We start from the raw sequence: 10,924 nt of genomic DNA, 5'->3' as shown, positions 1-10,924 counted from the left end.
TTATTTTCACTTAATTGAAATTATTTTTGCTGGATTGAATTATTTTTACAGAATATTTTTTTTTAAGGTGAAGTGATAGGGCCTTATACTCTCTTCATTTATAAATGATCAATTTGTATGTCAAATTTCACGAAAAGTAAGAGATTGGAGAAAACCTTACATTTAAAAGAGATTATAGTACAAGAAATGGTTATCTTCGTTTTGTTTGGCTGTTTTTGCTCTTAATATATATATTACATATATGATGAAAAGTTAGAATTCAAGAGATCAGTTTTCAATATTTTCTTGAAAACTATATTTGCAAGTTATTGTTCATCATCCAAAATCACGAAAACTTATTTACATTGTATTGTATCATCCTACTTGTGATTGCAATTGACTTACGTTGTATCTCCTGAGTAAATTTTCGTGATACCCGATGGTAGTATAGGGTCGGAATAATACTTTTAGGAAAGTGATTCCGTTCACGCTAGTTTATTTTTGATTTTTCATTTCCATTTCTTCTTTGTGACCCTTGTAAACACAAAATCCCCGACAACCCAAAAGAATAATCACTACAAAGATGGCAAATGTGAAGGAAATGATGACGAATTTCCAAAAATTGGACAAGTTCGAGGGTGCGATTTTCGAAAGTGGCTAAAGAAGATGCATTTTCTGTTGACATCACTCGGTGTGGCATATGTTTTCACATCCCCGAAGCCTTCGGAGGAGGAAAACGAGAAGTTAGATGCCACTAGAAAGAGGAACAAGTGGGAGAATGATAACTACATATGTTGTGGTCACATCCTTAACGTATGTCTAATGAATTGTTTGATATTTATCGATTTCATGAATCTGCTAAATTACTTTGGGATGAACTAGAATCTAATTATATGGCCAAGGATGCATCTAGCAAGAAATTTCTTGTTAGTAAGTTCGATAATTTCAAAATGACTGATCGTAGGCCGTTTATGGAACAATTTCATGAAATCCAAAGAGTTTTAGGGAGTTTTAGGCAACACAATATCATTCTTGATGAGACCTTTATTGGTTTCTTCTATAATTGACAAACTACCATCATCTTGTAAAGATTTTAGAAATGCATTAAAGCATAAGAAAGATGATATTAATATCGAGGGATTGACTTCTCATATTCGGATTGAGGAAGAAATTCGAGTGCAAGAGGGACAAAAGGATGTCAATCCTAGTTCTACAACAGTTAATTAATGTGGTGGAGGATGCTAAGTCTAGTGAGAGGAAGAGAGGAAATGAAATAGAAACAAAGGAAAAAAGCCTAAAGTGGGAAGTGATGGTCAAAAATTACGAGCTTGTTGGGTTTGAGGAAAACCTGGACATTTTAAGAAAGATTGTACCATTTGGAAGAAAAAGATAAGCAACAAGAAAACTCAAGGTGGGAAAGGCGGTTCAAGCCAAACCCATGACATGAAAGGTAATATTTATACACAAATTTCATTTAATTCTGTAATGAATTATTTGTGTGTGATTTATGAAATCCAATGTGTACAAGATGATACTTCTTGGTACATCAATTCGGGAGCATCGAGGCATGTTTGCAAGGATCATTCGTTTTTTAAATCATTCGGAGGTGACCAATGGAGAGATTCTTTACATGGGGAACAACTCCACCGCAAAATACTAGGCAAGGGGCAAGTTGAGTTAATGTTTAGCTCAGGCAAATCTCTTATTTTAAGGAATGTATTGTATGCTCTCGAGCTTAGGAGGAATTTAGTGTCCAATGCTATCTTGAATCGTTTAGGATTTAAAATGGTGTTTAAGTCGGATAAATTTATATTGTCTAAAAGTGGTTTGTTTGTAGGACTTGGTTACTTGTGTGATGGAATGTTTAAGCTTAGTATTTCTAATGCTTTGAAAGACAATGTGTATGTTGTTAATGATTTCTCTTCTCTATGGAATGTAAGACTTGGACATGTTAATTATAAAAAGTTGTATTTTATGTCAAAGCATGATTTAATTCTGTCTTTTGATCCAAGGATAGAGAAGTGTAGGACATGCATGTTAAAAAAAATCACAAGGAAACCATTTCATAATGTTGTAGAAAAGAATAATTCATTGCTTGATTTAGTACATAGAGATCTATGTGATTTTCAAAGCACACCTTCCTTAAGCAACAATAAGTATTTAGCAACTTTCATTGATGAATTTTCTATGTTTACTTATTGCATTCTAAGGATGAATCCCTTGACAAATTTAAAATCTACAAGAATGAAGTAATATTGCAAACAAATGGTAAAATCAAAAGATTAAGAACCGATAAAGGTGGTGAATATTATAATCCAATTTATTTTTAATCAGTAGGAATAGTACATGAGACTACCGCGGCATATACACCACATCAAAATGGTGTAGCTGAAAGAAAGAATAAGACTCTTGAAGAAATGGTTAATTCCATGTTGTCCTATTCGGGATTGAGTGATGGATTTTGGGAGGAAGCGGTATTAACCGCTTGTTACATTTTAAACTGAGTTCCGATGAAAAGGAATGAGGTAACCCCATATGAGTTATGGTATAAAGGAAACCAAACTTGAGTCATCTCAAAGTTTGAGGTTATAGGGCAATTGTAAAAGTGCCCGAGCCTAAACGTAAAAAGTTAGGTGAAAGAGGAGTGGAATGCATTTTTATAGGATATGCGGAACATAGCAAAACCTATAGGTTCTATGTAATTGAACAAAATGACTATTGGTCGGTTTATACCACCATTGAGTCTAGAAATGTGTTGTTCGATGAAAATAGATATTTATCAATTCCTAGACCAAAGGATATAATTCCAAATACCGATGCTCAAAGTTTTGACCAAATTGAATTTGATCAAGAAATTGATGACCAAACTCTTTTAGAGAAGGCACCAACATCATCAGCTCAACTTAGGAGAAGTAAGAGGACAAGGAAAGAAAAATCTTTGGTCCGACTTTCATATGTACTTAGTTGAGGGATCAAGGAGTTCTGTTACGACACAATTTCCATACATTTATAATGTGGAAGATGATCCTTTGACCTATGACGAGGCTATGAGGTCTCGTGATGCTCCATTTTGGAAGGAAGCAATTAATGATGAGATGGAATCCATCATGGGAAATAATTGGGTGTTAGCTAATTTACCACTAAAATGTAAACCAATAGGGTGCAAATAGATCTTCAAAAATAAATTAAGGATGGATGGAACAGTTGAAAAGTTCAAAGCCCGGTTAGTGGTACAAGGTTTTACACAAAGGCTGGTGTTTCGGGGTTTTCTGATGTCCTGCGGGAGAGTTACAATTCCGAGACTGGAACCGGACGCCTGTACCTGCAAAATAACGGAGACTCCTGTGAGCTCCGCCTCCAACGGTCAAGTTAGTACCTGATTAAGGAGTAATTAATGCGGAAATTAAAGTAATAAGGTCTCTCTAGGTGAGAATGTTTAATGTAGGTAATCTGCTTTGTTAGCGAGATCAGCCGGTTATTAGTGTGTTCCGTAATGTTTTTCGCGTGTTGTTTTTCCCCCCCCCCCCCTTAATGAGGATTAAGGGAGGTATTTATAACCTTGGGAAACGTGCCCATCCTAGGTTTAGGTAAACTTAGGGCCGATTGGGCTTCCCTCGGAAGTTGGGCCTGGGTGGCCGGTTTCTCCATTAGGCATGGAGTATGCCACATGTCGTGACATAACAGGTCCAAGGTGGACGAATAAGCGCGTGCCACGTGGCAAGCCCTGACAGTTCCAACTAGGGGACACTTGGCAGGTCCTGATTGGCCCACGTGGCGCATTCCGATTGGTAGGAGCAAAATCCCCTAATCATTTTCCCCTCACAGGTGGCACGTGATTGGTCACGTGTTACCTGTGACAAGTGTCGCACTGTAACGGGCGACAGCCTGCTACAGGTTTCAGTCGGCGAATGGACGAGAGATTTTCCCGCCCAAATTTTGAATTCTGGAAGTGACCCTTCGCCTTCTCACTTCTCCTATATAAGGGAGAGTTGCCTTGAGTCATTTTCACACTTTGAGAACTATTTGAGAACATTCGGACCCCTGAACTTGCTCTGACATTTTGGACTTTTTCTGCCTACCGCCTGTTCTGACAAGCCGACTGCACCGGATTTCCAGAACTTCATCAACCGTCACTCGTTCAGGTAACTCAGTTCTCTTACTCTTAATTTTCTTTTTATTTTCTGAAATGGCACCACGGAAGCACACGACACGACCTAGGTTAGTGATTAGCTGGTCACCGGGGACGGCTGAATCTAGGACTAGGAGTGCCGCCTGCCCTTTTCCGGACCCATCTTTGCCCTTTATACAAAGTCCGATTGTATCTGTGTCTATGCAGAGCAGGATGGCCAGAACGAAAAAGACAGCTAGGATCTCAAATTCAGACGGCTTCTCCCACAGGGTGCCGCTTAGTGAAACATCTTACCAGGCGCCAGATGTGGAAGTGAAACAAGGCGGCTTGGATGCCGGCAATTCTGTGGGGGGAGTCATAGTGACCCCTTCCCATTTAACAGTTAACAAATCTGCTCCTTTTCAAAGAGAGGAGGCGGGCCCCTCCGGGAGAGGGGAGGAGTCGTCCTCTTCGGACTCGTCGGAGGACGATTCCGAGTCAAACTCTTCTGGCCATGCTTCTTTGGGTACAGAAGAGAAGAACAGCCGCCTGCAAGAGGCGAGACTTTCTCACGCAGTTGAGAAGGGGGACAATTGGGCGGAACCATCCGCCTCTTACCGAGAGCTAAATACCCCCTACTACTGCACGGTACCTCGGGGCCGAATCACAGCCATGCAAGAGAAAATGGAGAGCTTTATTGCAAACCACACCATGGGCCCCGATTTTCTAGTGTTTGTGCCGGATCCAGAAGACACAGTCGTCTGGCCGGCTGGTTCCAGTTATGATAGCGCCTGCTTTGGCTGCTACGAGGCGGCCATCAAGGCAGTGCTTCGCTTCCCATTACATCCGGCTGTTCAGCGGATTTTGGATGGGTATGAGTTGGGGTTATGGCAGTTAGCCCCAAACTCCTGGGTCAACGTACTCGGCTATGTGGCCGGGTGCGAACTGCACGGGGTGGAGCCGAGCTTCGAGGCTTTCGCCCATATGAACTATCTCAGCCGGACCCCTAAGACAGGCGGTACCAGCTGGTATCAATTGACAAGCCACAGGGGCTACCTCATGACAAGAGGTAAAGCAAACAAGTGGAAGGACTGGCGGAGCACCTTCCTCATCATTGAGAGTTCAGACATTGAGCTGAACAAGCGCTTCAATAGGTCGAACTGAAATCCGCCCCTTCTTGCAGGCGGCCGTAGCATGCCGCCTGTTCCCCCCAAGGCTAAGAAAGAGATCCTTGATAAAGGACTCTTTAAAGTAGAGTCGAGGGTCGACTCTACTTCAGGGGTACGAGAGTAAGTACCCCTGCACTGCGTCCCGAGCTTCAAGTGGCTCTATGACGAGTACGGCCTCAGCAGTCGGTGCTCAAGAGGTAGTCGACCTGTCGAATACTCTGTTGTTCCATACATTTGTTGTTTATCTTTTATTAACTTTGCTGTTTGTTTTTGCAGCTGACGCCATGAGCAAAATCACCGCCTCCAAGACTGCGGCGGCCATGTTGCGGGCCTCTATTATGCAACAAGCTTCAACCGACTCCCCCAAAAAGGGGGCACCCTTGGTGAGCTCCGAACCTTTCACCCTCTTTTTGGAGTGTTTATGCATATACTGACTTTTTTCTTCTGTTTTAGACGGGTGCTCCAAGAGCTTCATCTTCCCAACAGCCGGATCCCAAGGCCCGGAAGACGACTGTTGGGAGCTCTCCTGGTTCTGCCAGGAAACAGGTGGCGGCTGAGAAACAGCCGGCCACTTCTTCTAAAGCTCCAACTGGGCCGCCTAGAGGTATGAAGTTATCCTTGTAAATTTTAGACTTGCTCTTTTTTTTTTTTTTTTTTTTTTTTTTTTTTTTACTAAGTCTAATCCGTTTGTTTATGCTTGATGCAGCCGGCCCCCAGGGGCCTGACTTGGTAGAGATGGCCAAGTCTATGATCAGGGCAGTTCCTCCGTCTGAAAGAGAGGCGGTCAGGGGTGTCGGCTCCCTTGACCTTGACGGGATTGCAGGGGTCCTTGCTGAGGTATACTTAGCATATTTTTGAGTATTTGAATATTCTGGACGCCTGTTTTCTTTTTTGTTTGGAAACTGACGCCTGTTTTTTTTTTTTTTTTTTTTTTTTACTTAGGCCCTGCTCCGAGTTAACGGCCTTCGCAAGCCGCTTGATCGGAAAAACAAAGAGGTAAAGGCTGCAAAAGCTATGGCCGCCTCTGACTGTGACAAGGCAATGTTTCAAATTGCCCAAAATGAAGTACTGACCATTGATATTCTTTATTATCAGGCGCAGGCTACCGCCGCTGTTCGGGCTCAGTTAGAGGCGGCCCAGAAGAAGAATGACGAGCTGGAGGCGACCATCACAAATCTCCAGGCCGAGCTGAAACCTCTTCGCCTAAAAATGTACTCTTACGAAGCCATGGAGAAATCCTTGGCCAGCGTAAAAGAACGCCTGGTGAGCCAAGAGTAGAGTCTTACCCAAGAGCTCTCGGAAAAGGCCGAGCAAGAGAAGAAAGAGCTAGTCCGGGAGATGATGGAAGACTCCGCTCAAATCCAGCGCATGACCTGGGGTCGCCTCTTCCCAGTGCCGACTTTGCCTCTTGGGAAAGAACGTACCGCCAGTGTTCGGAAACATATAATCAAGAGATCCTGGCGGCTGCTGAAGAAGAGGCGTTGGGAGAAGCGTTGGGGAGGAGGAGGAGCCGGTTGTGGCGCTTGTGCCACTTGGGGGTAAGGCATCAAAAAAGGATGCAGCTGAAGCCGAGTCCAGCAAGAAGAGTGCTGACCAGGCGGTAGCTGCTAATACCGAACTGCCCCCTTCTTAAGCTTAATGTATTCTTTCCACGGCCTGCGTGCCGTTTGCTTTGTATTTACCCGGCCAGGGGGCCGGGGCTTTGAATATTTTGCTGGTCTTTAATGACCGGCTTATTTTAATGAATTTTTGTTTTGCTTCAAATTTGTCCAAGTATTCCATATCTAATATCCCATTGTTTACTAGACCGACTGTTGTACATGGCCGAACGTTGCAGACAGGTACGGATAGTTAGTACGCCGCCTATGCCCCTGGACGACTGGTTGTCTGTTTCCAGGATAGACGATCAGTCGGCCATTTATTCAATCGGTATTCGAACTATTTTGTCTGGATCCTTTTTAGGCAGGCGGGCCTGTCTTTTTGTAATTTTAACCAAGTAGGAAAGTGGTCTGACCAAGTAAATAACGTATTACCTAGTCGTCAAGGAATTGAGTAGTAGAGAAAACAAGCGGCGGGCACCGGTTGTTTCCCTTTATTGCCAATGTTGTTGGCTTTTAACTCATAATTTTTTAACCTAGCAAGAGTAGTGATTGAGGGCCTCTGCTTGTTAAAACAGGCGGACGACTCATACCTTTTAGGCTCCATACTAAGTTTGAGTGACTATTAACATAGGAGTTACTTAGTCTTCGTCACAATCTAGATTGAGTAGTAGAGGTACCAGGCGGCGGAGGCCGACTAGACCCCTTGATTCGCAAATGTTTGTTGGCTATTAACTCAATAGGTTGTTAACCTAGCAGGAGTAGTGGTTGAGAGCCCCTGTTTGCTACAGGCGGACGACTCATACCTTTTAGGCTCCATACTAAGTTTGAGAGAGTGACTATGAGTTAACTTTGGAGTTACTCAGTCGCCGTCACTCCTGTTTGAGAAGTAGAGGTACCAGGCGGCGTAGGCCGGCTAGACCCCTTGATTCGCCAATGTTTCTTGGCTATTAACTCAATAGGTACCCCTGCATTTATCCCCAGTAATACAGGCGGTCATCTGACTCAGATGTCAACTGCTACCACTGGTTTGGTTAGTGATAGAGTTATCCTTGTCTCAAAAACGGCTACGTGGTTGCCCTTGGGGACAGTCGTATAGGTGCCGTGTAATTAGTTTATAGAACAATGTTCCACCCAAAAGGGAGCTGCTCTCTGTGACGAATTTCATCCGGAGGGATGCCGTCGGACGCCTGCTATGATGTTGTGGGACAGGTCGTATTAGTTTTGTAGATTTGATCATTTGGCTTGACGCCTGGTCTGATCATTCGGCCTGTGGCCTTGGTAAGTTCTTGGTGAACGTAGGTGCTAAATAAAAGGAGGGTAGCCGCCTGTTAGGCACAGGGTCGGCCAGGCCCTAATCTTTTTAGCTAAGTATTAGGGGGGTGGCTATGTGTTTGGAACCAGTCGGCCATCATCTTATGGAGAGTAGCCGACTATATTCCCAGGCGACATGCCCCTATTGTGAGTGAAATACTCAATGGAGAGTAGCCGACTGTAAGGGTACAGACGGCATGCCCCTATGAAGATAGAGTGTAAAACTCAATGGAGAGTAGCCGACTGTAAAGGTACAAACGGCATGCCCCTCGTAGTACAAAATTGAATAGTAAGTGCAAACTTTTATTAAGTAGCTCTTTACTTTACATCATTCAAAAGAAATATTTCTTAAGATTATCTACATTCCAAGTTCGAGGCAACGGTTGTCCGTCTGGTGTTTCCAGACGGTAGGTACCGTCCCTGACTTCCTCATAGATTCGGTAGGGTCCTTCCCAGTTGGGAGTTAGTTTTCCAGACTCATTAGCTCTACCAACTGCTTCCATTTTTCTAAGTACAAAGTCCCCTACTTTGAGTGGACGCCTGTGTACTTTTTTGTTGTATGATCTAGTCATTCTCAGGCGATAGATCTCATGGCGCAAGACAACATTGCCCCTCTTTTTAGGAAGTGAGTCTAATGCCAGGCGCATGGCTTCCCAGTTTGCCTCTTCTTCATATAGCATCACTCGAAGAGTCGGCTCGTAGTGTTCTATTGGAAGAACAGCTTCCGCGCCGTAAGTTAGGAGGAATGGAGTTTCTCCAGTCGCCCCTTTTTCAGTCGTCCTAATGGCCCAGAGAACATGTGGTAGTTCATCCGCCCATAGGCCGCCTGCTTGTTCAATCTTTTTCTTGAGACCGTCTGAGATGATTTTATTAAAGGCTTCTACCTGGCCGTTTGCTTGTGGACGGCCGACAGATGCAAAGTAGTTTGCAATTCCTTGGTCACCCAACCAGCTTTTGAGAACAGGCGTCTCAAATTGGGGACCATTATCAAAAACCATAGACATGGGAACCCCGAACCGAGTGATGACATTTTTCCAAATGAATGAAATTACATCTTTCGTCTTGATTCCCTTTACCGCCTCCGCCTCTACCCATTTAGTGAAGTAGTCAACGACAACAAGTATGTACCTTCTGCCGCCTGTAGCAGGCGTATATGGACCCAGAATGTCCATGCCCCACTTAGCAAACGGTAGTGGGCTGTGAATGGTAGTGAGGTCAGTAGCCGGACGGTGAATTAGTTTGCCAAACCTTTGGCACTTGTCACATTTTTTCACCATCTCCATTGCATCTGCTTCCAAAGTAGGCCAAAAGTAGCCCTGCCGCCTTTCCCTTTGAGCAAGCGTCCTACCGCCTATATGAGAAGCACAGTAACCAGAGTGAAGATCGTCTAGTATCTCTCGTCCTTTTTCTGGAGTAACACACTTTAAGAAGGGTTGAAGGTACCCCCTCTTGTGAAGTTCTCCCTTTATCATTTCAAAACAGGAGGCTCGTTTTTTCAGTGCTGCCGCCTGTTGAGGATCATCCGGCAGTGTACCGTTTGTCAGATATGCCCTGATTGAATCCATCCAGGTTGAGCTTCTGTCTAGGATTCCAATAGGGTTTCCTCGATGCTTCTCTTCTCCATTACTTCCCAAAAAACAGTTCGAGGAGTATCAGAGGAGGCGGATGATGCTAATTTTGACAGCGCATCCGCCTGGTTGTTTTCTGATCTCGGCACTTGGATCAGATGGAAATCCTCAAGGGAGCCGACTGCTTGTCGGACCGCCTGTAAATACTTGATCATGGCCGGATGGGTTGCTTCGTATTCGCCATTGTACTGACTCACTATCAATTGTGAATCGGAACAGGCGTCTATTTTTCTTGCCCCTGCCGCCTTGCACATGCGGATCCCGGCTAGTAAAGCTTCATATTCTGCCTCATTGTTTGAAGCCTGAAAACTGAAGCGTAGAGCATACTCGAACCTGTCGCCCTCTGGCGACTGACATATGACGCCTGCTCCACAACCATTTGAAGTAGAGCTTCCGTCCACATATACCTTCCATACTTGGTCTGGAACTTGAGAGTCAGGAGGACGAGTCATCTCTACAATAAAGTCAGCAAAGGCTTGCCCCTTCACTGCTTTTCTAGGCTCGAAAGTAACTTCGAGGCTCTGTATTTCTATGGCCCATTTGATCATTCGGCCTGACGACTCCATGATGGTCAGCGGCCGCTTGATAGGTTGGTCTGTATACACGACGACTGTATGTGCCAAAAAGTAGGGCTTCAATTTTTTAACAGCCATGAAGATTGCAAGACCAAATTCCTCCACTAGGGGATACCTCAACTCGGCATTTTTCAGTACGTGACTGACAAAGTAGACCGGGAGCTGACAGCCGTCCCTTTCAGCAAGGAGAACAGCGCTTAACGCATGATCAGAGACGGCCAGGTACATGTAGAGAACCTCTTTGGGCAAAGGGCTGACCAGCCTCGGCAAGGAATGCAAGTGAACTTTTTAATTTCTGGAAGGCGGCCTCAGCATCCGGCCCCCATTCAAACCTTGCCTTTTTCTTAATTGCCTGGAAAAAGTATAGGCATTTGTCGCCTGATCGGCTTAGAAATCTTCCCAAGGCCGCCAAACAACCTGTTAACTTCTGAACCTCTCGGATGGTACGAGGCGACTGCATGTCAATGACCGCCTGCACCTTCTCAGGGTTCGCTTCTATTCCTCTCTGATTGATAAGGAATCCGAGAAATTTCCCAGACTCAACTCCAAATAC

The sequence above is a fragment of the Chenopodium quinoa genome, unplaced genomic scaffold (assembly GCF_001683475.1).
Source record: "Chenopodium quinoa cultivar QQ74 unplaced genomic scaffold, ASM168347v1, whole genome shotgun sequence".
Classification (NCBI taxonomy): Eukaryota; Viridiplantae; Streptophyta; class Magnoliopsida; order Caryophyllales; family Amaranthaceae; genus Chenopodium; species Chenopodium quinoa.
The sequence above is the reverse complement of the archived record's forward strand: the minus strand, read 5'-3'. Positions refer to the sequence as shown.